This window comes from Pleurodeles waltl, chromosome 7, assembly GCF_031143425.1.
Source record: "Pleurodeles waltl isolate 20211129_DDA chromosome 7, aPleWal1.hap1.20221129, whole genome shotgun sequence".
NCBI lineage: Eukaryota > Metazoa > Chordata > Amphibia > Caudata > Salamandridae > Pleurodeles > Pleurodeles waltl.
Genome location: NC_090446.1, coordinates 806,453,909 through 806,477,867, shown reverse-complemented (window position 1 = coordinate 806,477,867; position 23,959 = coordinate 806,453,909).

Below are 23,959 nucleotides of genomic sequence, written 5' to 3'. Positions count from 1 at the left end.
TATATTGATATCTATCAGGCGTCTTCAAATTATCCCTATTCCTGAGATCATACCTATTCTGTGGAGTCTCCGGTTGCGGAGATTGTCCCCTGTCTTTTTTAGGTGTTTGCTGTTTTTTCTCCCAGCGCTTTTTAGTACCCTCAGGTTGCTGTTGTTTAGTAGTGTCCTTACTACTTTTACCCTGCAACTGTGGTTTCTGCGGTCTAGCCCCTAGGCTATCACGACCGATACTCGAATATGTTTCCGCTATTATTCTCGGCAGCTCCCGCTCTTGATTAAGCTGCAGGACGTCTCGAAGACGCATACGCACCGCTATTGGCACTGCCTCCCCCTTGAAATTACTCAATATAATATAAGAAACTGCGGCAAAATTGCCCATCAGTTGCATCCCTAAATCTAAGGCTGGGGCAGCCCCATATTCATCTTGAATTTGTTTTAGCACTTCCGGTAGATTAGCCAATGTCGGTGTACCGTAGTGTAGAGCGCGGCAAACACCGTGCCCCAAGTATTACAAAAGTCCACAGTAGGAACCATACCATACGGCAAACACATCGTCAATATTCTATGTTTCTCCTGAGGTCCCGTATGGGGAAATACTGCTTCCAGCGTATTAATTTTTTGCGCCAGCCAAAATGGAGTTTCCTCTCGTTTTGCCGGTACTTTACCCATAACTGAGTGTACAGTGGCCGGATTGATACCCGGAACCACCGCATGTGGTTGTGCCGGAGCAGCACGCGCTGCGTTTGTATTTAGTGTCTGCATTACAAACTGAACTAATCGTCTATATGTAGTTGCTAAGTCTATATATAAACGACGAACTTCAGCCACCGCCAAGTTAGCAACCGCAGGATATGGTGTATATGTACCCAATAAAGGCCAGGTAGGACCATCATTACTCAGTGGACCTAACCTAACTTGTGCTACTGTGTGTGGGAGGGCGCCATCAAGCCAATTATGGTGTTCTTGATAAGATAAAGGTATCTCTAAGTATGCATATGCCCTGTATTGTCCAGGGACATTCGCAATAGTGTAATCATGAAAAGTGTGTGTACCCCTATCAGCTGCTGGAAATACGACCCAAGAATAAAAAAGCTCTGTTCTGTATGCTGCATGGGCGTCCACCACAACGTGACCGGACCCCCCTGGTTCGTCAGACCATGTGCTATCAGATGCTCTGTGAGCGGTTGTCGCATATTAAGCGCGATGTTCACTACTTGAGGATTCGCCATTATGAAAAACAGCACTAGGTCAGAGAAGGCACACCAAAATAGGGGTTTTCCTTTCAGAGTTCAAGCTTGAACAACCGACCACAAAATAATAGGACGTACCTATATTGTGGTGGCGGAAATCCTCAGCGCCACGGACGTCTCCGTTAACGGAACCGAGGAGTCAATATATATATGAGACCGAGAGAGTCAGCCGGACCCGAAAATTAGAGCCAGACCAATCGTTGGGGGCGCCATGTTGCGTGGGCTCTCATTATCCTAAATGAGACTACTGGATTTCTAGGTAGCAGGGTTGTTCCTGGTGTGGGGGACTAAGTCTTACCCATTCGGAAGGACCACTGTCACCCCAAATCCGGTTTTGCTCCGGCTAACTAGCAGTGCCTCATCTCTCCCGAGGGGAAGATATGATTGGGCAGCCGAGCGCATGACATCTTTGGAACTTCTCAGGGAAGTCGTGGTCACTCAGATCCAAACCAGCTCTCTCATTTACAGTATGATCTCATATACAAATGACAAAGGCAGTTTGAGTTTTATAGATTTTTTTAATAAAACGACTGTATTTTAGATATTAAGGTGTGAGCCGCAATAACCAGAACCATACAACACAGTAGGATTGAAATAGTCACGAGGAGAGTGAAACATAAGAATAACGCTATCATGGTGTTAATAAATTCTACTCTCTCTCAGTTAGTTCTATTTCGAGCACAGCATGTTAAGCTTCTAACTTGCCTTTTAGATTCCCTGGGAAGCCATCAACCCTCATACCTGAGCAAAGGCCTGTGATCTGGTTCAGCATCTGCAACGAGGCAGTCAGCGTCTAGTTGTGGTTCCCTGGTCGGAATCTCCCTCTCCCTTGTATTAGGACAAGGAAGTGTTTTTATAACTAACATGTCAGTGTGATCACAAAATGTCCCTACGAGAGAACGCCAAAGACTAAACTCCTACCACGTCTATCGGCAAAGTACCAGACTGTATCCTTGACTGAAGCACAGAGTGAACAAGAATGTGTTATTGAAAACTCCAGTGCTGAAGTATGCTAAACAGTGTGATATAAAAAATAAAACAAGACCGTAGAACTGGCTATTTGAAAAATAACAGTATGAAGCTGAATAAAAAGCATTTAGAGCAAAGTGCACAGAGGCTCTATGCTGCGAGCAAAGGAATAAAACACATCCAGGGCAAAGTGCACAAAGGCCTAACGCCTGAAGCTAACGCGCAAAGGATACATAAAACTGACCACACTACAAACCTATGCAGTGCAAGTGAATCCAAAAGCTCACTCCTCAGTCAACTGGCAAGATTCCTTTAGGCTATCATCAAAGAGAAATACGCTGTGGCCAATCCACAAAAGCATTTACGAGCACTGGATGTAGTGCTACAGGAGTATTCTTTTATGTATTCTTACAAGCCTGTGAGTCATCCCTGAAACATCCAGCTCCGTATTAGTCAAAGAAGTAACTATAGCTCACGCTGTCAGCATGCACTGCTTATGACAATACATATTATATCACTCATGGCAAGTTCTACTTTGCACCCATTTGACGAATATCTATGAAACTTTGTAGACCTGTTGCCCCGTGTTTCATTATCAGAGTTCTGAAGGTTTTGTGGTGTGGGTGCAAAGAAAAAAGTGGGATCCCAAAAAGGTTTGAAATCCAATTAATTATATATAGACTTTTTTCTTTCACAAAGCGCGAAAATGGCTTCTGTTGAAATTTGGCAGCATTAAATATTAGGGTGTGCAGATGATTCTATTGGATGCTGCAGGTAAGAAAAGTAAGTATTTCTTAAGTTATAAGGTTTTTCAACTCATGCTAATGGAAACCTATTTTGCAGATTTTCAACAACACAAAATGATGATGGATGGAGTGCTGAAACTTTTCAAACACTCACCCCCTGTCACAGATCTGGGTTTAATTCATTGTTTTTTTGCTCACCATGCCACCCCAGTTTGAACCCAGCCATGTGCAAATCAGTCCTGACCCGGTTCCTCATGGGAACAGTCCAGCCTGATCTGCCAGGCCAGGTCCTCCCTGGACTGGAAACAAGGATCCTGGGTCCAGTTTCAGGGTATCACCCTTCATCAGCCAGACTAGCTTGAACAGCCCTGGTGGCAGAGGTGTGCTGCAGAGTCGGGTCTGTGACAGGCCCTCAAGTCAACCCCCTATAACCAACCAACCCCATGCCACACATGGTCTTCAGCCCTGCTCAGCCGAGGCTGGCTGCAGGGCCTGGCCTGTGGCAACGCTGTGGGACCAACCCTCTATAAGCACCCAACACCACACCATTCATAGCCTTTGACCCTGCGCAGAGGAGGTTCGCTGCAGGGTGTGGCCTGGACCAAGGTCCTGAAGTCAGTCCTCTATACCCACCCAAGCCCGAGCCATGCATGGGCTTTGGTCAGTCACTGTAGAATTTGGTCACAGGGCTTGGCTGCTGCAGTCAACTACTATACCACCCAACCTCATGCCATGCACGGCCTTTCAGCCCTGTGCTGTGGAGGTTGGCTGCAGGGCCAAGCTCGTGGCCAGGCCATGTGACCAACCCTCTATAACCACCCAACCCTGCACCATGCACAGTCTTCAACCCTGGCTGTGGAGGTTGGCTGTAGGGCCTGGCCTGCAGCCCAGCCCTGCGGTCAACCCCCTATAACCACCCAACCCCATGCCACACACAGCTTTCAGCCCTGCACAGTAAAGGTTGGCTGCAGGGCCTGGTCTGGGGCAAGGCCCTGCAGTCAATCCTCTATAACTACCCCCACCCGAGCCATGCATGTCTTCTGGTCATGCGTGGTACAAGTTGGCTGCAAGGTCTGACTGTTGCGGTCAATCCCCTATAGCCACCCAAACCCATGCCACACACAGACTTTGGGCATGCACGGCGGAGGATGGCCACAGGGCCTGGCTTATGGCCAAGCCCTGTAGCCAACCTCCTACAAACACCAAACCCGCACCACATAGTATGAGAAATGTGCTGACAAATTTAAAAAAACGTATTTCAGAAGTACAAATAGTGAGATCACCTTTCTGTGTATACCTTAAATATTTGAAGCTGAAAATAATTAAAAGCTGAGAAATGACAACTGGCACACCTAGACTGGAACCCTTAATCTTCTGTGTGAGGGTCTGAGACATTAACCACTAGGCCACAGGTGATTCCTTATTACACACGGTCCAGAAATCTCTATGACATTCAATCCAAAGATGGTGATGGGAAAAAGACTTAAATGTTCTGTCACTAGGAATGTTTAACATTCAAAACACGAGTAAGTAAACAGACACAATGCCAGAAGATACCAGGTTTGAACCTTAAACCTATTGTCAGGAATTTCTAGCATGTAAAACTTGATGTTCAGATCGGCAACAGCTTGCGCGATCATTTCATGGCATTTGCATATTCTTGTTCGAATCGGCAGTGTGCGCGATTCATTTCTAGCATGTAAAACTTGATGTTCAGATCGGCAACAGCTTGCGCGATCATTTCATGGCATTTGCATATTCTTGTTCGAATCGGCAGTGTGCGCGATTCATTTCCAGCATGTAAAACTTGATGTTCAGATCGGCAACAGTGTGCGCGATCATTTCATGGCATTTGCATACTCTTGTTCAAATAACTCTCACCAGTCTTCAATAAACTCAGCTCCTTTCTATGGTTTATATGGGCGTCATCCGCACATTTTGCCAGTCACGTTACCTGCATCTATTCAAACCACTCCAGCAGTCAAGGACATGAAAAAGATACATGCACAATTACAAACAAATCTTTGTTAAGCAAAGAAAAAATATAAAAGGCAATATGACAAAAAACACCAGCCTGGTCCTCAGTATACAATCAAAGATAGAGTTTGGTTATCCACAAAAAACTTTGTATTCAAAAATAAAAATATGTTTCATCCAAAATTCATAGGGCCCTGTGAAGTAGTAAAACAAGTAAACCCAGTAACATACAAGCTAAAATGACCATTGTCTTTGAAAATTCATCCAGTGTTCCACACTTCACTTCTTAAGCCAGCTTCGCCCAAAAGCGTCACACAACCTGCTCCTCTATTAGTTCAAGGTCATTGGGAGTATGAGGTGCAATCTATTCTAAACTCCAAATATAGGCGGTCTTCCCTTTGGTACTTGGTGTCCTGGAAAGGATACAGACCAGAAAATGACTCTTGGGAACCTGCAAGACATGTCCATGCACCATGTTTGGTGCGACAATTTCACCTCCTCCTTCCTGTTAAACCAGGTCCTTGGGAGAGGGGTGTAATGTCAGGAGTAAAGCCAGGGGCGGTCCAGGTCTCGCCCGAAACTCCGGCGCGCGACTCTGTGGCGCTTTATGCGCACCACTTGTCATCCCCTCTTGTTCCAAAGGTGACTATCAGTGTTGTCTTCCCTGTGGCAAAGCTAATAGACCTGCAGGTTCAGGACATTGGTGGATAAGATGCACTTATCAGTGCTGTTCTATGAAGGGTCTACTATTCCCATGTTTTTAGAGGCAGCAGCCATCTTGGGGTGTGGCAGGCCTATAAAGCCCAGCCACACCCAAGCACGTTGCTCACTATTTTGAAGACTTTGATGCAGCCAGACCTCGTGGGGGTTTCTCTGGAGAAGAACAGAGTTCCTGAATGGCAAAGCCTCGTCTAACCAAAGAATCCTTGTTTCCATGGTGCATTCAAAAACAAGTAGGTCGTACTCATAGTGGTAAGGCCTTGCTGAATCCAAATTTGGAGGAAGTCATTACTTCCAAAAGGTAAAGCGCCCCTTAGCATAATGAGCAAAGCGTTTTCCAGTTTCTAGAGTACAGCAGCCTTGGCTCAACGATCAAAGGCATTTCAGAGCACAGATGTAAAGCGCTCTTTTGCACAGCAATTCAAAGCATTTCAGTGAGCAGATGTAAAGCGCTTTTGTGCACAGCAATTCAAAGCATTTCCGTTCACAGATGTAAAGCGTTCTTTTGCACAGCAATTCAAAGCATTTCAGTTCACAGATGTGAAGTGCTTTTGCACACAGCAATTCAAAGCGTTTCCGTTCACAGATGTAAAGCGCTCTTTTGCACAAGCAATTCAAAGCATTTCAGTTCACAGATGTAAAGCGCTCTTGTGCACAGCAATTCAAAGCATTTCTGTTCACAGATGTAAAGCGCTGTTTGCACAACAATTCAAAGTGCTTCAGTTCACAGATGTAAAGTGCTCTTGGCATGACAATTCAGGCTCTTCAGTTCACAGATGTAAAGCGCTCTTGGCAGGATAAGTCAGGCGCTTCAGTTCACAGATGTAAAGCGCTCTTGGCACAACAATTCAAAGCGTTTCAGTTCACAGATGTAAAGCGCTCTTAGCATAGCAATTCAAGCGCTTCAGTCCTCAGGTTAAAAGCGCTCTTTGCACGACAATCAAAGCGCTTCAGTTCACAAGAGTAAAAGGTTCTTGGCACCACAATCTAAGTGATTCAGGCTACTTGAGTAAAAGTGCTTCCTGGTAATATTGAGTAAAGCACTTCAAGATCGATGAGTAAAACTTTTTGGCATTTATTGTTGTGAATGTGAATGTATTTCTGGAGATAAGCAAATCATAGTTTTCATTGTGCTTTGAAAAGCTTGAGATGTGAAAAGCATATTTAATTCTCTGAGATTTTCTAAGTCGTGATCAAGGGTTTATGTTGTGAATATATAGGTGTTACAGGATTGATATTCTGTGCATAATCATAGTTCAAAGTTCTTGTCATCTCTTGATTCTGAGGTCATAGTTTACATCTTGTTCCATGTATCAAACAAGGGGCTTTGTCCTCATTTCAAAAGAGGTCTCCATCTGATATCTTGGAGACGCATTTAGTCAAGAGTCTATTGATGAGTTACAGTTCTACGAATGAGTAAATTCATATTTGTTCTAACCTTTACTTTTCAGATCTCTCTCCCTGCTGTTCCCTACCGTAATTCCCTTCCCCCGACTGGCTTAATCATAACTCTGTGCTATAATAGCTTTCTGAGTTGGTGACGCCGGAAGGTGGACCTTTTGTTCAGCGACGTGCAGATCCGGAGGAAAGTACACCATGACACCTATTGAGTGACATTACAAGGGTTTACCAGTAGGCCAGAGGTGACTCTGTTTGGCTGTGCATCAAAAGTGGACTATAACATTCCTAACAAACATCTTGCTGGTGTGATGCTTTTAATTCATTTTATGGAGAGACCATTGCGCTAAAATCTCTCTCTCTCTTCCATCCCACTATGGGATGGAAGAGAGAGAGAAAGCCACAGGACCGTGGGAGGAGCCTCAAGGTCCCCACTGTCCTAGCCGGCTCCCCACCTCCTGTGGGAGCTGGAATTGCTCCCACACACATAGAGCTGTTTTAAATAGTAGCTCTCTGCTTGCGAGAGTGATGTATTTATCTCTTTCCCTGCATGTAGGTTAGTGTGCAGGGAAAGAGGTGAAAATTCTGCTTTCAGCAAAAAAGAGCTATTTGACAGCTTCTGCTTGCTGAAAACAGAGTTATGTTTAATTGTGCTTGGTGCTTCCATCAAGGAGTTGCAAACAACAGCCTCCTGAGGGGGGCACCTCTAGAGGTAGAAGAAGCAAGCCCTGGGGGATGGTAGCCCCCAGGGCCATGTATGGCTCCAAGAGGGGGGCTGCACAGCCTTCCTCCATCTTTTGAAATTTGCCAAAGGAAGGAGGTGGTCCTCGGCGCAGAGGTCTGCATGGACCTCATTCTTAAATGCTATTGTAGCCTTTAGGGAGGTGGTGGTCCATGTGGATTTGGGGTCCCCATGCCCCTCCTAATTTTTAATTTTCTAGCTCAGAGGAGGTGGCTGACCCTGGGGCATGTGAGGCTGCACAGCCCTCTGCATACATAACAGTACATTTCCCTGAGGAGATAGTGGTCCTCAGGGCACGGGGGCCATGCAGGCCACCCTGCATACATTAAAATACATTGCCCAAGGGAGGTGGTGGTCCTAGGGGTGCGGAGATGCTGCACGAGCCCTTCCGCATAGATTACAATTTTGTGCCCTGGGGAGGTGGCAGTTCCTGGGTGCAGGGGGTTCCGTTTGGGCCCCCACATACACTACAATTATAGATTGACCCGAGGAGGGGGCTGCCCTGGGGCTCGGGGGGCCCACAACCCCCTAATGTTTTAATTGTCTAGACCCGGGAAGGTGGCATCCCACCTTGCAGGGGGGCTGCCCGGTTTCCCGCATGCATAACAGTGCATTGCCCCAGGAAGGTGGCAGTCTCCATGGTATGAGGGCCATGCAGGGCCCCTACATACATTACAATTCATTGCCCCGGGGATGTGTCAGTCCCTGAGGTGCGAGAGGTCCAGTGTGGGCCCCGCATACAATACAATTACAGATTTGCACATCAGAGGTGGCAGTCCCCAGGGCATGGGAGGTTACAAAGCCCCCCCCTGCATACTTTTACCGTCATTGTCCCGGGGAGGTGGTGGTCCTCTGAGCTTTGATAAACCCGTGAGGGTCCTACGCCCCCTCCTATATTTTGGGAATGCCCCAGGACCTGGCTCACCCAGGGGCAAAATGAAAAGCAAGCGCAGGAGACTGCCTTTGGCTTACTTTTAAATCAATGGCAAAAATCATGAATATTTGCGATTTTCACTGTGAATTGAAAAAATGCTTTTAGCCCTGCTTAAGGGAGAAATATTTTTATTTATTTCCCTACATGTTAGTGTGCAGGGAAAGATGTGAAAACTCTGCTTTCAGCTTTGACAGCTCCCACTTGCTGAAAGCGGAGTTATGTTTGCTTTTGCTTGGTGGGAGCTGTCACCTCTGCAGGACTCCTGCACCAGGTTAGGGAGTTAGGGTAACAGCACCCTTTTTTTTGTTTTTGTTTGAATCTCAGCTGAGGCAGAGTTAAAAAATGGCTGCCAACACTTCCTGATTGAAGATTTGGCAGCCAATCAGATCTCTGCATGAGATCTGGATGATTTGGGAAGCCTATGAACCTCTAGATATACAAATGTGGTTCTCCTTGAATTTCTCTCAAACTACTGAACAGATTTACATCAAATAGCAAAAAGTGTAATCTGAATACCAAAAGCTATCTTTCTGCCAAATTTGGTGTAGTTCTGTATAGTGGTTCGGGCTGTAGTCGTGTTCAAAACTCCTATGGGAATCAAATGGGAAGTGCTCTTTTTTGCCCCCCCCCCCTTTTTCTCCATCCCTGCTTGATGGATAACTCAAAAACTTCCCATGCTCAACAAGATGCTTGGGCACACATTTTTTGGGGGAAATTTTGTGAGTATTTGTCAAATGGTGCCAAAGATATAGACAAGTAAAAAATTAGTTTTATATGGAAACTAGGTCCTAAATATAACTACCTACTGGTGACCACCAGTACATTTTATATATATATATATATATATATATATATATATATATGTATATATATATATATATATATATATATATATATATATACGTTGTAGTAGAAATATATTTTTGTTCTTTAGTGAGATCATCTTTTTGAGTCACTTCTTTCTTGTATATATATATATATATATATATGTATATAGTTATATATACATATATATATATATTCACTGAGATGCTGCTCATTGTTACTGAACTCTATCAGGTGGGTGCCTCCTTCCTGCAAGCAGCACTGCACGTAATTAATGTCCAAACCAAGCAGCTCCACTACAGAGCCAGGGGCACTCTTGGATTTCACTTCCTCACTCCAGCATGACGCGTTTCGGCGAAGTGCCTTCTTCAGATGCCGGTAATTATAGGACACACGCCCACTAGGGTTTAAACACGTTTTTACTCCTCCTTCACTTCATTCATGATTACAAACAGACTTCATTTCCCATAATGCACCAAGCTGGATATGCTACCACTCTGATTTTTCTTATTTGTTTTTACACAGTCCCAATCATATTTTCTCTCAGTGGATTGTAATACCAAGAACATTTTGGTTTTGGAAACATAGCTGTACTGTAGTGGCAAGTGCATTCCCAGCCTCCATCTCTCTCTTACTCAAATTTCAAAACGTGCGTGTGTCCCTTTATCAGTAGTTCTAATGATCCATTTCACCTTGCCATATCTCACCCCTGAGACTCCTCACACAGCCTGGAAACGCCAATTATTGTAATCTGTGCCACTTCATGTAAGTCATGTCCTGTCTCTGCAGCAGGCATGTGTTTGCCGAAACGCATCACGCTGGGGTGAGGAAGTGAAATCCAAGAGTGCCCCTGGCTCTATTTTTACGTATCTCTGAACCCTAAAAGCCTGCACAAGCCTATACCCTTACCTGATCCCTAGAACCTCTGCAAATTTCTTAACTCACTTAGTGGTAAAGTTGCATTTTGTAAACTGCCGGAAAATGTATGCGTAATACTTACTTGCATGCTAATTACAGTGTTGTAGAAGTAAATAGTGGTAATACTTGAGTTGTTGTCATACCCTGTATAGGTGTCACAGGGTGGACAGAAGCTACTGGATCCCAACTGTGGTGGTTGAGGTTGTTTAGCAATATCATGTGGCCAATCCAACTATGCTGAGGCCAAGTACACCCTTTTGCACTTGGCTCTCCAGGTAACGAGGGCAAACAGTCCAAGGCATTTCAGGGAGGTAGTGAGGCGGACAGAGACTCAGCACTCAAACAATCACACAGTCGATGCAATGGGTAAGTTAGTTTCCAATGCTTGTCTTTTTAGAAAAATATAACTATTTTAGTCATAGCCAAACTTAATACTGTGCTCACTAAGTAAACATCTCTATAGGAATGCACTATGGGATCTATTGCTCTCTCTACAGAATGAAAAACATGGAAGTAATCACTATGACATGCACAGGTGGTGGCTGTCTATGATGAGGTGGAGCAGTTGCCTAGAGTTTTGTGACCTCTGGGTCATTTGAAAGCAAATAGCTATTCAGTTCCTGCACAGGGATAGCAAAGTTTGATCAATTTTCCCTCCTAAAAATGTTCAATGTCAGTGTTATATGAAATTACCTGATGTAGTGCACAATCAGATTACCAAGTGCAGGTGTGCTTGTGGTATACCAGATTCTCTACAGAATAAAAACCTGGAAGTAATCACTCCACTCAGGTGGAGGTTCACTATGCTTCTATGGAGAAGCTTCCTGGCAATTTTGGACCTCTAGGTTAATCCATAGCAAATTACTTTTCAAATACTACCTGGGGATAGCATGTTCCTACTTAAAAATGTTACGTGTCTCTCAGGAATATGAAATTATCTGATGTGGGGCACAGTTGGAATTACCATGTACAGGTGTGCTGGTGGACAGGGCATGGGACGATCTTCAATCAAAGCTTCCACCACTCCTGCAGTCTGCTCCAGCAGTTGCCATGGAACGATCTTCATACTTCATTCCAGGGCACTGGTGTAATTTCTCTATTGCGACAAAGCACAGGAGGTGTGAGTTTTTCTCTGTGATGGTCTCCGAATCAGGCAGTCTTCACTTTGTAGTGGGCACTGGCAAGTCAGACATGAGCTCTCCTCCTGTTGTGGCAGGCAGGCTATCCCAGAGTCAGTAGCAGACCTGTTTCTTGTTGCAGAAAGGTTTGAAGACACCAGGTGATGCCCCACGCCTTTGGTAGATTGGCTATCAGCATTGCCAGTCCTGGAACACAGTACCTCTTTTCTTTAAGCAGTGAAGCAGCTCAAGTTGGAACAGAGTGAGGAAGTATGGGAGCCAGTTGTATATGGTATTTTAGGACGAGAGATGTGGATCCAATGTCTGGGTGTAGAAATCAGTTTGGTCCGGTTTCTTTTCATACCTTAGTTTTTCTCTGCAGTGTAGACATGTTCTTTGTGCAAAGAGATAGCTCCTCATAGCTGAAGGGACAATGCTGTCTCCAAGCAGGAGTACCCCAGTTTGATCTAATCAAGAGCCTGATTTAGAACTTGGCGAACAGGTTACTCCATCACAACGGTGATGGATATCTGGTACGCCAAAATATATATCCCATTATGTGCTATGGAATTTACATTTGGGTGGATGGGAGTAAAATGTCCGCCGAGTTCTAAATCAGGATCTAAGTGTGAAGCTATAAACCTGGCTCTCATCCACCTTCCAGGATGGGGCACTCAAAGGAAAATAAAAGACCCAGACTCTCATCAGAAACTTACCTTTCACTATCAGCTCTATCCACTGACTCACCATCATTCCCTCATGATTAAGTAAACGATAGTACTCAGGAAAGATTAATCAGTGACCCCTTCTTAAAAGGTCATATAGAATTTCTAAATACAATTTCTCAACACTTCGGTGTTTATGCTTACATGCTCCTCTTGAGGAATGCAGCCTATATACCTCTACTCTCGGGGGGCTGTTTCAAAACCTTCATCTTGTCTGCTTGTCAGACCAGGGGCAATCCGAAATACATCTCACTGGTAACACCATTTATGCACACTCCCAAACAATATGTTGCCCTGCCACCATAGAGCACACATGCACAGCACATTCACACAGGGATAAAAGTAAAGGGTCTGGTCATGACACATGAGTGAAACTTTACTTAATCAGGCCCGTAGGCATTGTGCTCATATCCCTGAACAGGAAAAAAGCCTGTTAAGCTGCAGATTTCTAAAAACACAATATGCTGCCACCACTGCTCACTGCATATGGGTAGGGAGGCAGATTGTAGTCTCATGTCCAGAGAAAGGTACACTTTTGCGCTCCAACCCGCAAGACCTCAAAGGCAGTCTCTGGGCCTCAGTGTCAAGTGTAGGCTTATGCCTGCAGCACACACAGGATTTCATGTCTACAAAGGCATAAATAAAGCCTGGATACGAGATTTACTTACAGGACACAGTTACAAGTCTTTTACCATGCACCAGAATATTATCATCCCAGTAGTTCCCATCAAAATGAGGGAGAAGGTTTCTTGCTCACCTTCAAAACCAGACTTCCTATCTTGCTTTTATTGCTCCAAAAGAGTTGACAGTTCTCTCTCACCATTTTTTGTAATCTCCCGTTCAATCTACTTTATTGCCTCCACTATGACAACCTATGAAGCCATCACTCAAGGTAAATTTTCCCTTCTTAAATCTGGCATATTGCCCTTCAAAATAACAAACCCTGCTATTCATTCTAGAAATGTCTGCACAAATGCAAGCTGTCTCTCATAAAGGAGATCCATAAAACCCTCACTATGGATCAATGCCACAGTACCTGAAGTGGCTAGCACAAACCTGGAATAATCTTATTGTATAACTAACACCCAATCCTTCTGTGACACTTTTGTTGCAACATTTTCGGTAGCATATAAAAGAAAAGCCCCATGTGTTTTCACATTATCCACAACTCTCCCTCAACTCTCCAAAGCTCACTTCACAATTACTAGTCACAACAATGACAACATTTTGATCATGATGGAAAGGTTCTGCTTTTGAAAACTATGTTCCACTCACTAAAGACCTAAACACTCCAGTCTCCTCTCCCCCAAAATATTATAATTCGTCTTTACTCTTCCTACTCCACAGTAGCCACTGTTATGACCTTATGCCCTCTTAACATGATGAAACACTCATATGCATCCTGTGTTGATGCTACCCACAAAATCACCCCATGGTTGTAAAATTCACCACTGAGGTTAGAATAAGTGTTTGAGGGTCTGTTGAGAAAGATCTCAGGGGGCCTGGATTGAATGAGAATATAACTGGTGTCAACAATTTGGGAGCCTGTCTAAACTCAAATATCTCAAGGTTGCACATTTTTTTTTAAATTCCATTTTCCACTTCTGTCATAGGCTTAGGGATATCTTAGACATCATGGCTATCATCCCGATCTTAAGCACTTCCTAATATGCTGCTAAGCACTCCCCTTAACTACCATACCCAGTTGTCTGCAATGTCTTCCTCTTCTCCAGTGCAAAAATTTCCCACCAGTCACTCTCTTGAATTCACCTGATCTGGATAATTGGGGGTTAAGGATTATGTCGAGCTCGCTTAGTTTCTCCATCTCCAACTGACTGGAACCATTCTTGGCCCCTCTTTCTACATAGTCTTCAAATCTCACCTCAGCATTGAATTTACTAATGCCTTACACTTTTTTGCCCCATAGCCCAATGTTTCAATTATGGAATGTTCAAAGAATAGATCCCCAGATGTATGCATCTCCTTCTTACCAATTAATGTAAAAGGCTACCCTGAGTCGGGCATAGCTTTCAATTCATGTCAATATATTTTGATGTTGCAAAATGGGGATGTCCTTCTTTTCACTAACGCTTCTTTTCCTACACCAGCATACATATCAGCATGATCCATCACCAACAATGCATAATTGTCTGTGCTGCACACTGTCTTCCTCTCTCACCTTTATAACATGATTTGCTGCACACTTATTGGTCTCAGCTACTTTGCAAATATGGGAAATGTCCTTTCTTAGCACACCTAAAACACCTGTTTCCTTGGGATAGACACTTTTTATGATTACCCACACAAGCTAATTTCCTGCAGAAGAAGCATACATTTTCAGTTCCTTCACGCACACTCTTTCTTATAGCACCTTCACAGCGACCCTGCTTTTTGATCTAAATTCTCACAACTCTATTCATGAATTCTGTATCCCTGCAATTGGTCCTCACATGCAATGTGGACTTCTCCCTAATATAAAGTTATGAATGCTTTACCCCCTAGTTAAATCAAGGAAAATCTCAAGGTTGAGATTCTCCATTAGTAGCTGCTTCTCTGGAATATTCTTTTTGCTTGCTGTTTCAATTAGCTGATCCCTTATGATCTCATCTCTGAGATTGCAGTGGTTGTACTTAGCTGCATAGGTGCGCAGTGCTGCTGCAAATTCATCAGTCCTTCTGATTGTTACATTCTGTGCACAAATCTGTACCTTTTCAAGACTATATTATTCTGGGGATCGAACCTCTTATCAAATGGTTCCAACACAGTAGCATATTCATCTTCAATATCACCTCCTTCATCTGTGTGAATATTCACTAGCACCATTAGTAATGGTTCTCAAGAGCCTCGTGTATGGGTGGGACCGTAACCGGTTGCATACTTTTATACCAACCTAACCTGTGTTTGCTTGTGTGTCTTTCCTTTCTTTCTACTCTTTCACCTACTCAGCTCTCTCATCTTACGACCTCTTGCTGTTTCTTTACTTTCCCTTTTCCCCTTTCTATTTCTAGGTGCCATGCTGAATGAAGAGGAGACAGAGAGGTTTTGTGGGATCAGAAATCCTGCTATGTAGTCCTATACCTCAACATTCATTCATTCTTTGTAGTACTTGCTAACAAGTGAAGGCAAGGTATTGTACGATTGTTTAGAACTACATTTGGTAACACTATTGAACACTACAACCTGATTAATCTTGACAAAAAATGGAAAAATCATGATGTCCCAGATTCATTATAAGTGCAGATGTATAACAAATGATGGATACAAGATAAATCTATTCGGGAAGATTCAAATCAAGGGGCCACAAATTTGCTCCCTGACTACCAATAGTAGCTCGCAAACAGGGACACGTTCACAAAAGATGAAGTAAATTACTTTCTATTTGGACGGAAAATGATAAGCAAGGAATAAGCAGCAAAAGGGAATTTTCATCATGACCCTCTCCTCTGGTTAATGCTTTGCAATATCTAGGGATATAACCAATGCAGGCAACATACTTATTTTAATAAGGGTTTACAAGTAGGAAAAACAGCAATACGAAGAAACAAATTAATAACAAGATTAGACTTTTGGGCAGCATAATGCAGCCAAGATAAAATATTAGGAGCCGCTGCAGTGAAAATCTACCAAAGATGTTTTGTGAAAAAGTGTAAATCAACATAAATTATATACTGCTGATTTTACTGGTTACAATGGTTTAGATACTCAATAACTAATATCCACAGAGCATCCATCTGTGTAGGCCAAAGGATTGAATCATATCAGGGTGCACTCAAATGTTCATGTTCCCCATATCAATATAATATGTGTACATGTAACTCTGATCATATGTTATTCCATGGGGAGGACTGATGTATAAAGAAATATATTAGGAAAATAACAGTTTTATTGGTTGTCACCAAAAGTATAGATGGAAGAAAACACAACAAACCAATACTATATAGTCAGGATTTCTGGTGCATATCAGCGATGGCTGCTCCCTTAGGGCAGAGGATCGTCGCCCCCCTGCTTCCAGCGCCGCTAAAAAGGTGAAAAATAAAAAGGTAATCAAATACACGTAATTCCATTTTATTTTTCACTTTGACCAGTCAGCCGTGTTTGGGGGCGGGGCCATGCTGGTGCCTGGCACCAAGAGAGTGATGTTCACTCCACAGTTTACACTACGCATGGCATTTTGGCTGGCCGCCTTGCGGCGACTAGCCCGACTTGCACAGTGTGAACCTCTCCATTAAGCTGTCTGAGACAACTGAGTGGAGAGCAGACACCTGCCCCCAGTGCCTGCTGGAGCGTTGAGGCAGCCAATTTCAGCCAGTCTTGGTGCTGCCCTCATGCTACTAGCATTATCAGCAGCATGAGAGCAGCGTCTAGACTGGTGTGCAGCATTCAATTGTTGCACTCGGTGCCAAAGGATGAGAACCGGAGGCGAGCAAAGGGGGTGAGTGCATAATTATTTTTCATTATTTACATGCAGCTGGTACCCTAAATGTTTGGTTGGTTGCCCCACCAAATGGTTAGGGTACCAGCTGCTGCTGGTGCATATAAGAAGCAGACATTCTGGTACACAATCTGAGTTTGGTGGTGCATGAGTGAACAAACACAACACTGCCACATTTTGATCGGAAAAATAACACCGCCGGCCCAAACCACAGAAGGAAGGAGGCGTTTGCCCCACCACCACTGCCCCGCGAGAGAAAATACCACCCACCAAATTCCGATACACAAATCAGTGGTAATCCATTTGAGGTCCAAACCGCTGCGGGAAAATAAATAGCCACCACCGCAGCAACACTGCACCAGATAGGAGAACAACAATAGCAACAGCTGAAACACATATCATACACACCTGGCCACAGCACTACAAAACACACCCCCACACATACCCATAACCCTTGTCAAATAGAAACCCAGCAATAGCGAGAGAAGGACACACTGAAAGGAGGCTCTGCAACTAGATACCACAGGCACCATCATACAAAGCACACAACACACCACTGCACACAAACACCACACAGAACACGCACATCTCATTACACATATTCACAACTACAAACAGCACACCTACAATCCCTGCACACCATACACCCCCACCCACAACACAACCACCATGGCACCACAAAAAACCCAGATTCACTGAAGAGGAGCTCAGGGTAATGGCTGAAGAAATAGTGAAAGTGGAGCCGAGACTGTTTGGAGCACTGGTCCAGCAGACATCCATAGCCCGGAAGAACGACTTATGGACTTATGGCAGAGGATAGTCAACAGGGTGAATGCTGTGGGGAACCATCCATGCACAAGGGAGGACATTAGGAAGAGGTGGAATGACCTGAGGGGAAAGGTACGGGTCATGGCTTCCAGGCACCAAGTGGCCGTCATGAGGACTGGTGGCGGACCACCACCTCCCCAGAAATGGCATTGTGGGAGGAGATGGTCCTGGACATACTACATCCCAAAGGCCTGATTGGAATTGCTACTGGACTGGACACTGGTAAGTCCACTGTACTCACTGGCCACCATGTCCCTGTGCACAGCATGTACCCCCACCACCTTCTCACCCCTTCAAAGCACCCGAAAGGGCACAATCTAATCACAGGCCCCATACCCACCCTTGCATGTCACATCTCCCCACTGACACCATTCCCACACAGCCCAACCTAGTGCATGTATGCCTCACACAGCATAAAGTACCACATCTACCACAATGCAACACCCCCTACCCTTGGCTGACTGCTATGTCCATATCACATCTCTGCAATTACACGTTAAACCATGTCACTCCCCATCACCAATATGTGGCAGGAATGCACATCAGTACATGGCAATGATAGTAGCAAGGCAAATGTAAACTGTACTGCAAATTAGGACCATTGCTACCTTCCACTGATGGGAACACAAGCAGTGGACTGCAACCTGTAATTGCCAATACTACCCTGCAAATACAGTGAATGAGGGAATACAACCATGTGTGTAACCACATAAATAACATCATCTGACACAATACCTCTCATCTCAGAGGTCTCCCAAGTACTGACACACAACAGAGGAGCCGAGTGACAGGAAGCCCAGGTCTGGATGCAGCACCAATAGGGAAGGATCTACATGCAAGTTTGGATTCAGACAATGAACCTGGCCCATCAGGTATGAGTGGTCAGTCCACCGCCACCAGCCTTACCCTGCCCACAACCCAAACCACCTCCCCTGTGGCACCCAGTGCTCAGCAGAGCCCACCTTTCCATACCTTTGTCCCAAGGTCACATCAATCATCAGTGTGCCCCACAGGACAGGGGTAGGAGTCAACAGTGCAAACCCAAGAAAATGACTGTCCTGGTGTCAGTCGAGGGGTCACACTGCACCAGGGGCACAGGCACAGGGAACAGGGGCCAGTGGGAGGACAATCGTGGGACAAGGGACGAGGCAGGTCCAGGACACCACTGGCCAGGAGGCCGTCTCCATGGTCCTGGGAGCCAACCAGCAAACCCAGGACCAGTTGGGCCAGATGCACACCACCTTGCAAGACACATAGAGGCTGCAGAAGGAATACCCCCTGGAGGCCAGGCAGCAGTGGCAGGCTCACATGGCCTCCATATTAGGGGAGTTCAAGGAACTCAACAGCATCCTGCAGACATTCTCCACCCAACAGCAGGCCCCATCCAGTAGTCAGTCCATACCACTGCCCTCAACATCAGCATCTGCTACTGAAATGGAGGCCCAGCAGGAGAACCCACGGGACAACAGCACCCCTATCCCTGCAGCTGAGGAACCCCCCGTAAAAGATGTCACCCATCCAGGCATCCTCCAGGACCCCAGGCCAAGACCAATCCCTCCACCAGGAAGTGACCCCTCTTCTGATATGTCACCCTTGTGTGCCACTGTACTACCCTGTTGGCTGTCCAACACCTAGGTCACATAATTCTGAGGCTAATGGTCACAGGACATATGAACCTAACAACTGGACCACCCACTCTGATCATCACCTACACCACTACCCCACTCCTCTGGACTGTAAGATGCTACACAAAATAAACACTTATTATCACAAGTCATGGTGCATGTTTCTTTATTGTAAGTATTGCCAAATATGTTGAAGTACAAAACCATAATACACATGGTCAACAAAATACAGATGTCCAGGTTACATATGTATTGTGATACTCCAGTAGGTGTGTAATTACATCCATTTTGTTGTAACATTCACTGTCAACTACACCAACAGACAAATACAGCACGCAGATTGCAAACAGAGGTGTCACCTGAAGAAGGATAAATAAATAGAATGAGTTACAAGGTGGTAGGAATGTAAACTACAGTGATACTTCAACAGCAATTGAGCACAAACACAGGATGAGTGTCCCTGTAGCTATGTTGCACCATAAATGAGGGACTGCATTGGCATACAGGAAAGATGATACATAGGTAACATCCTCAAATGCTTAACTCCCTGTGTAGTCATGAACAGGTACCTGACACCCAGCAGATGTCAAAGCATGATATGCCCCCGCAGCAGGACAAGAGTGAGAAGTCCGCCAAATGTAGCCCCAATTGGGCAATCTGAGGACCCTAAACCTTCACAACAACTTTAAGGCTGTACCGCAATAGCACCAGCATACCACAAATGAAGTTAGCAGCTTTGCATTTCCACTACCCGTCATGGTGAGTCACCTACCCTTCAAGGTCGTTAACCAATATGTAAGGCTCCAGTCCCCACATATACATTGATGCATGCAAATACTGCCTACAGACTGCCTTCAACAAAACATCTCCCATGCGCAGATGATATGTAGTACCTGTACATCAAGGAAAGTAGTGACAAATCATGTCAGTGCTGTTGTCATGTGCCTCATTCTCGTCTGCCACCCCCTCAGCATCAGAGTCACTGGCCACAAAAAAAGCTCCAGCATTAACATCCCCCTCCTCTAACAGTGGGATGTGCCTTCTGAGAGCTAGATTATGGAGCATGCAGCATTCAACAATGATTTTGCAGACTTTCCCTGGATTGTACTGTAGTGCACCACCAGACACATGGAGACAACTAAATCTGGCTTTCAAAACACTGAAAGTACGTTCAATCACATGCCTCGTCCAGCCATGTGCCTCACTGTACCTGTTCTCCCCTAAGGTATTTGGATGTCTCACGTGTAAGGAACTGGGGCAGGTTGGGGTGTCAAGAGTGGCCTGTGTGGGAAAGGAAACATGGCCATGGGTAACATTGCTAGGCAGAGTGCTGACTGGGTCATGAGGGGTATAGACGTCTGACATGGAGAGCAGTACACATACCTTTGAGCCAGGCCCTTTCTACCTGTAGCTGGGACATTATTGCAGGGACACTGCTGTTCCTCAGTGTTGGACTTTTTTACTTATGTAGGGTCATCCCCAATCTTTTTGCCTCCTACCTCCTATTTTTTCTGACCTGTTGCAGTTGGCTTTTGAACTCTGAGCAATTTACCACTGCTAACCAGTGCTAAAGACCCTGATGTGACTGTGTGAGCACCTTTTAATCCTTTTGTGAAAATTAATGTTTTAGCTGCAATTCTAATTATTTTATTGGGTATTTTATCTACACTGTTGTCTTCCCCGTTTCTTTTCCTGAATGCTATATGTTTTACCTTCACTCTTTTCCGGGGCGACTTATTTTTAAAAATATAATTTTTTACCTCGTTGGACTCACTTTTGGGGCACATTTATGATTGTTGGGGGCATAATTTGGTTTTTCTGTTTAATTGGAGCATCGGGCCCGTGTTCAGTGGCCTCCGGTAGCTCCGTTTTCTTAACTTTCTCATTTCCTGGTTGGGACTAACTAGACCGCAATTTTTGTCAGCGGTCTAGTTGTTTTTGTCCCTTGAGCCTCGATCGGCTTCCCCGGTACATTTAATGCCGGACGGACGCCAGCCGGGCACCCTGATGTAACTGTGTGAGCACTTTTTAATCCTTTTGTGAAAATTAATGTTTTAGCTGCAATTCTAATTATTTTATTGGGTATTTTATCTACACTGTTGTCTTCCCCGTTTCTTTTCCTGAAGGCTATATGTTTTACCTTCACTCTTTTTCCGGGGCGACTTATTTTTAAAAATATAATTTTTTACCTCGTTGGACTCACTTTTGGGGCACATTTATGATTGTTGTGGGCATAATTTGGTTTTTCTGTTTAATTGGAGCATCGGGGCCCGTGTTCAGTGGCCTCCGGTAGCTCCGTTTTCTTAACTTTCTCATTTCCTGGTTGGGACTAACTAGATCGCCATTTTTGTCAGCGGTCTAGTTGTTTTTGTCCCTTGAGCCTCGATCGGCTTCCCTGGTACATTTAATGCCGGACGGACTCAGGCCGCACAGCAGACACGCGCAGCGGGCGCGCCGCTCGGTCCGCCAAAGGCAAGCCCGTCTGCACCCGTCCGCGCCCTGAAGTGCCCAGAGCCCAGAGATGCTGCTCCTTCCATTATTAATAGGTTAGTCTATTCTCCCTCGCAGCTCCAGGCACTGAGAGGGGCAGGGTTTTGTCCATCCCTTTTAGGATCCCCTGGGCCCCATGCTTCTCCTTTTTGCCCGGGCTGCTCTAGACCCCACATGGTTGTTTTACCTTCTGACTCCCCTCCACCCCAAATGAGCAAAATGCTGTTGCTCAACTGTCGCTCTCTGCCAGCCCACTCCCTACACATCTATACTCTCCTAGAAGACCTCACTCCCGATGCCCTGTTTCTTACCGAAACTTGGTTGGATAATGATTCAGCGGTAGATATTTGCAACTCTCTACCCTCTACTTACTCTATGGCGCACGTAGATCGACCCCTTGGAAGAGGTGGTGGTATAGCCATTATGTACAAAAATACCTTTAGGTGCATCACATTCTCCTCCGACATCCCAGATTGCGAAAGCTTAATTTTCTCTCTCTATCTTTCCCCCACTTTTACTTTTTCCGGAATGCTTCTTTATCGCCCCCCGGGACCTGGTACTTGCTTTTTAGATTCCCCACCGGAGGCCGTAGCCAGTCTTATTTGTAAATGCCCTAATTTTACTATTCTTGGGGATTTTAACATTCATCTTGATAATTAAAACTGTCCTCAGGCTAAATCTCTATTAGCTTCTCTCTCTGCACTTGACTTAACTCAACATGTAATTGGACCTACTCATACCAAAAGCCATACTCTGGACCTTTTATTCAGCAATTTCCCTGCTCTTACCACCCTGCCTTCTTTGCCTTTAACTTGGACAGATCATTCTATTCTATCGTTCTCTTTTCCCTATAATGTCATACCAGACCTACATTCCACTTCCTTAACCTCTGGGCGTATCTGGTCAAAGTTGGCTCTTAGGGAGTGGCCTACTGTTCTCCAAGCCTCCCTTGGGGTCAACAGCTCTCTTGCCTCCGCAGATATATTTAATGAATGGATCTCCTCCTCTTTGGATGTTATTCTGCCCATTAAATCTAGAGTCAATAAGCCCTCTCACAAGGCTACACCCTGGTTCTCTCCTCTCTTATTAGAATTAAGAAAGAGGTGTAAAAAGTTAGAAAGAACCTGGAGAAAGAATTACAGCTTCACCGACAGAGAAGTATACAGGCAATCCATCAGACTTAACCACCAAAATATTAAAGCCGCTCAGTCCACTTACTATGGTACAAAAATAGAAAATTCCTCCTGCTCACAGAAGGAACTTTTTCGGATTTTTAAAGAATTAACCATAACCCCTATGCCTGCCCCCCCCCCACAGAGCCCTCCGTTGAATACAGTAATCGCTTGGCATCCTACTTCCATGATAAAGTTATCTAGATATATTCCGGGTTCTCCTCTTCTCCTTCCCTGGAGTCGTCAGAATATCAAACGATGGACCCCGCCTTCTCTAGAAGCGTATTAACTGCCTTTGTACCTCTTACGGATGCTGTAACTTCCAGCCTCCTTCTTCAAATTAAATCGGGCTCCCCCCTTGATCCTGCCCCTCCTGCCTTCCTCTCGTGGGTCTCAGATATTGTTGTTCCTCCTCTTACAAAAATACTGAATCATTCTTTATCTTCAGGTTCTCTCCCTTCTTCTTTTAAGCATGCCATCATCAAGACTCTTTAAAAAAAGCCTAAGTTGGATCCTTCTCTGCTGGAGAATTACAGACCCATTGCTCTCCTTCCCATCTCAACAAAAATCCTGGAGAAGCATGTTAACTATCATTTAACCAGCTATCTGTAGAGTCATGAACTTCTCCACCCTACTCAAATGGGCTTTAGAGCCCACCATAGCACGGAGTCAGCCCTCCTTACAGTGACGGAGTCAGCCCGGCAACTTTTGGACCAAGGGGCTTATGTAGCTGTTATTTTACTTGATCTTAGCGCAGCTTTTGATACGGTGGACCACAACCTTCTCTGCTGCAGGCTCTCTGAATTAGGGATAGGAGGTTCAGCATTGTCCTGGCTGTCCGCTTTTGTTAAAGGAAGATCTTTTCAAGTTCTGGATCAAGCCTTTTTCTCTGAGATTTTTCCATTGACCTGTGGAGTTCCTCAGGGCTCCTCCCTGAGTCCAACTCTTTTCAATGTTTATTTATCCCCGCTGGCTAAAGTGATTGTTCCCTATAATTTCTCCTTGGTCACCTATGCCGACGACACTCAGCTTGTGGTATCACTATCTAGTTCTGGGGATTCATCCGTGGCCAATCTTTCTTGCTGTGTGG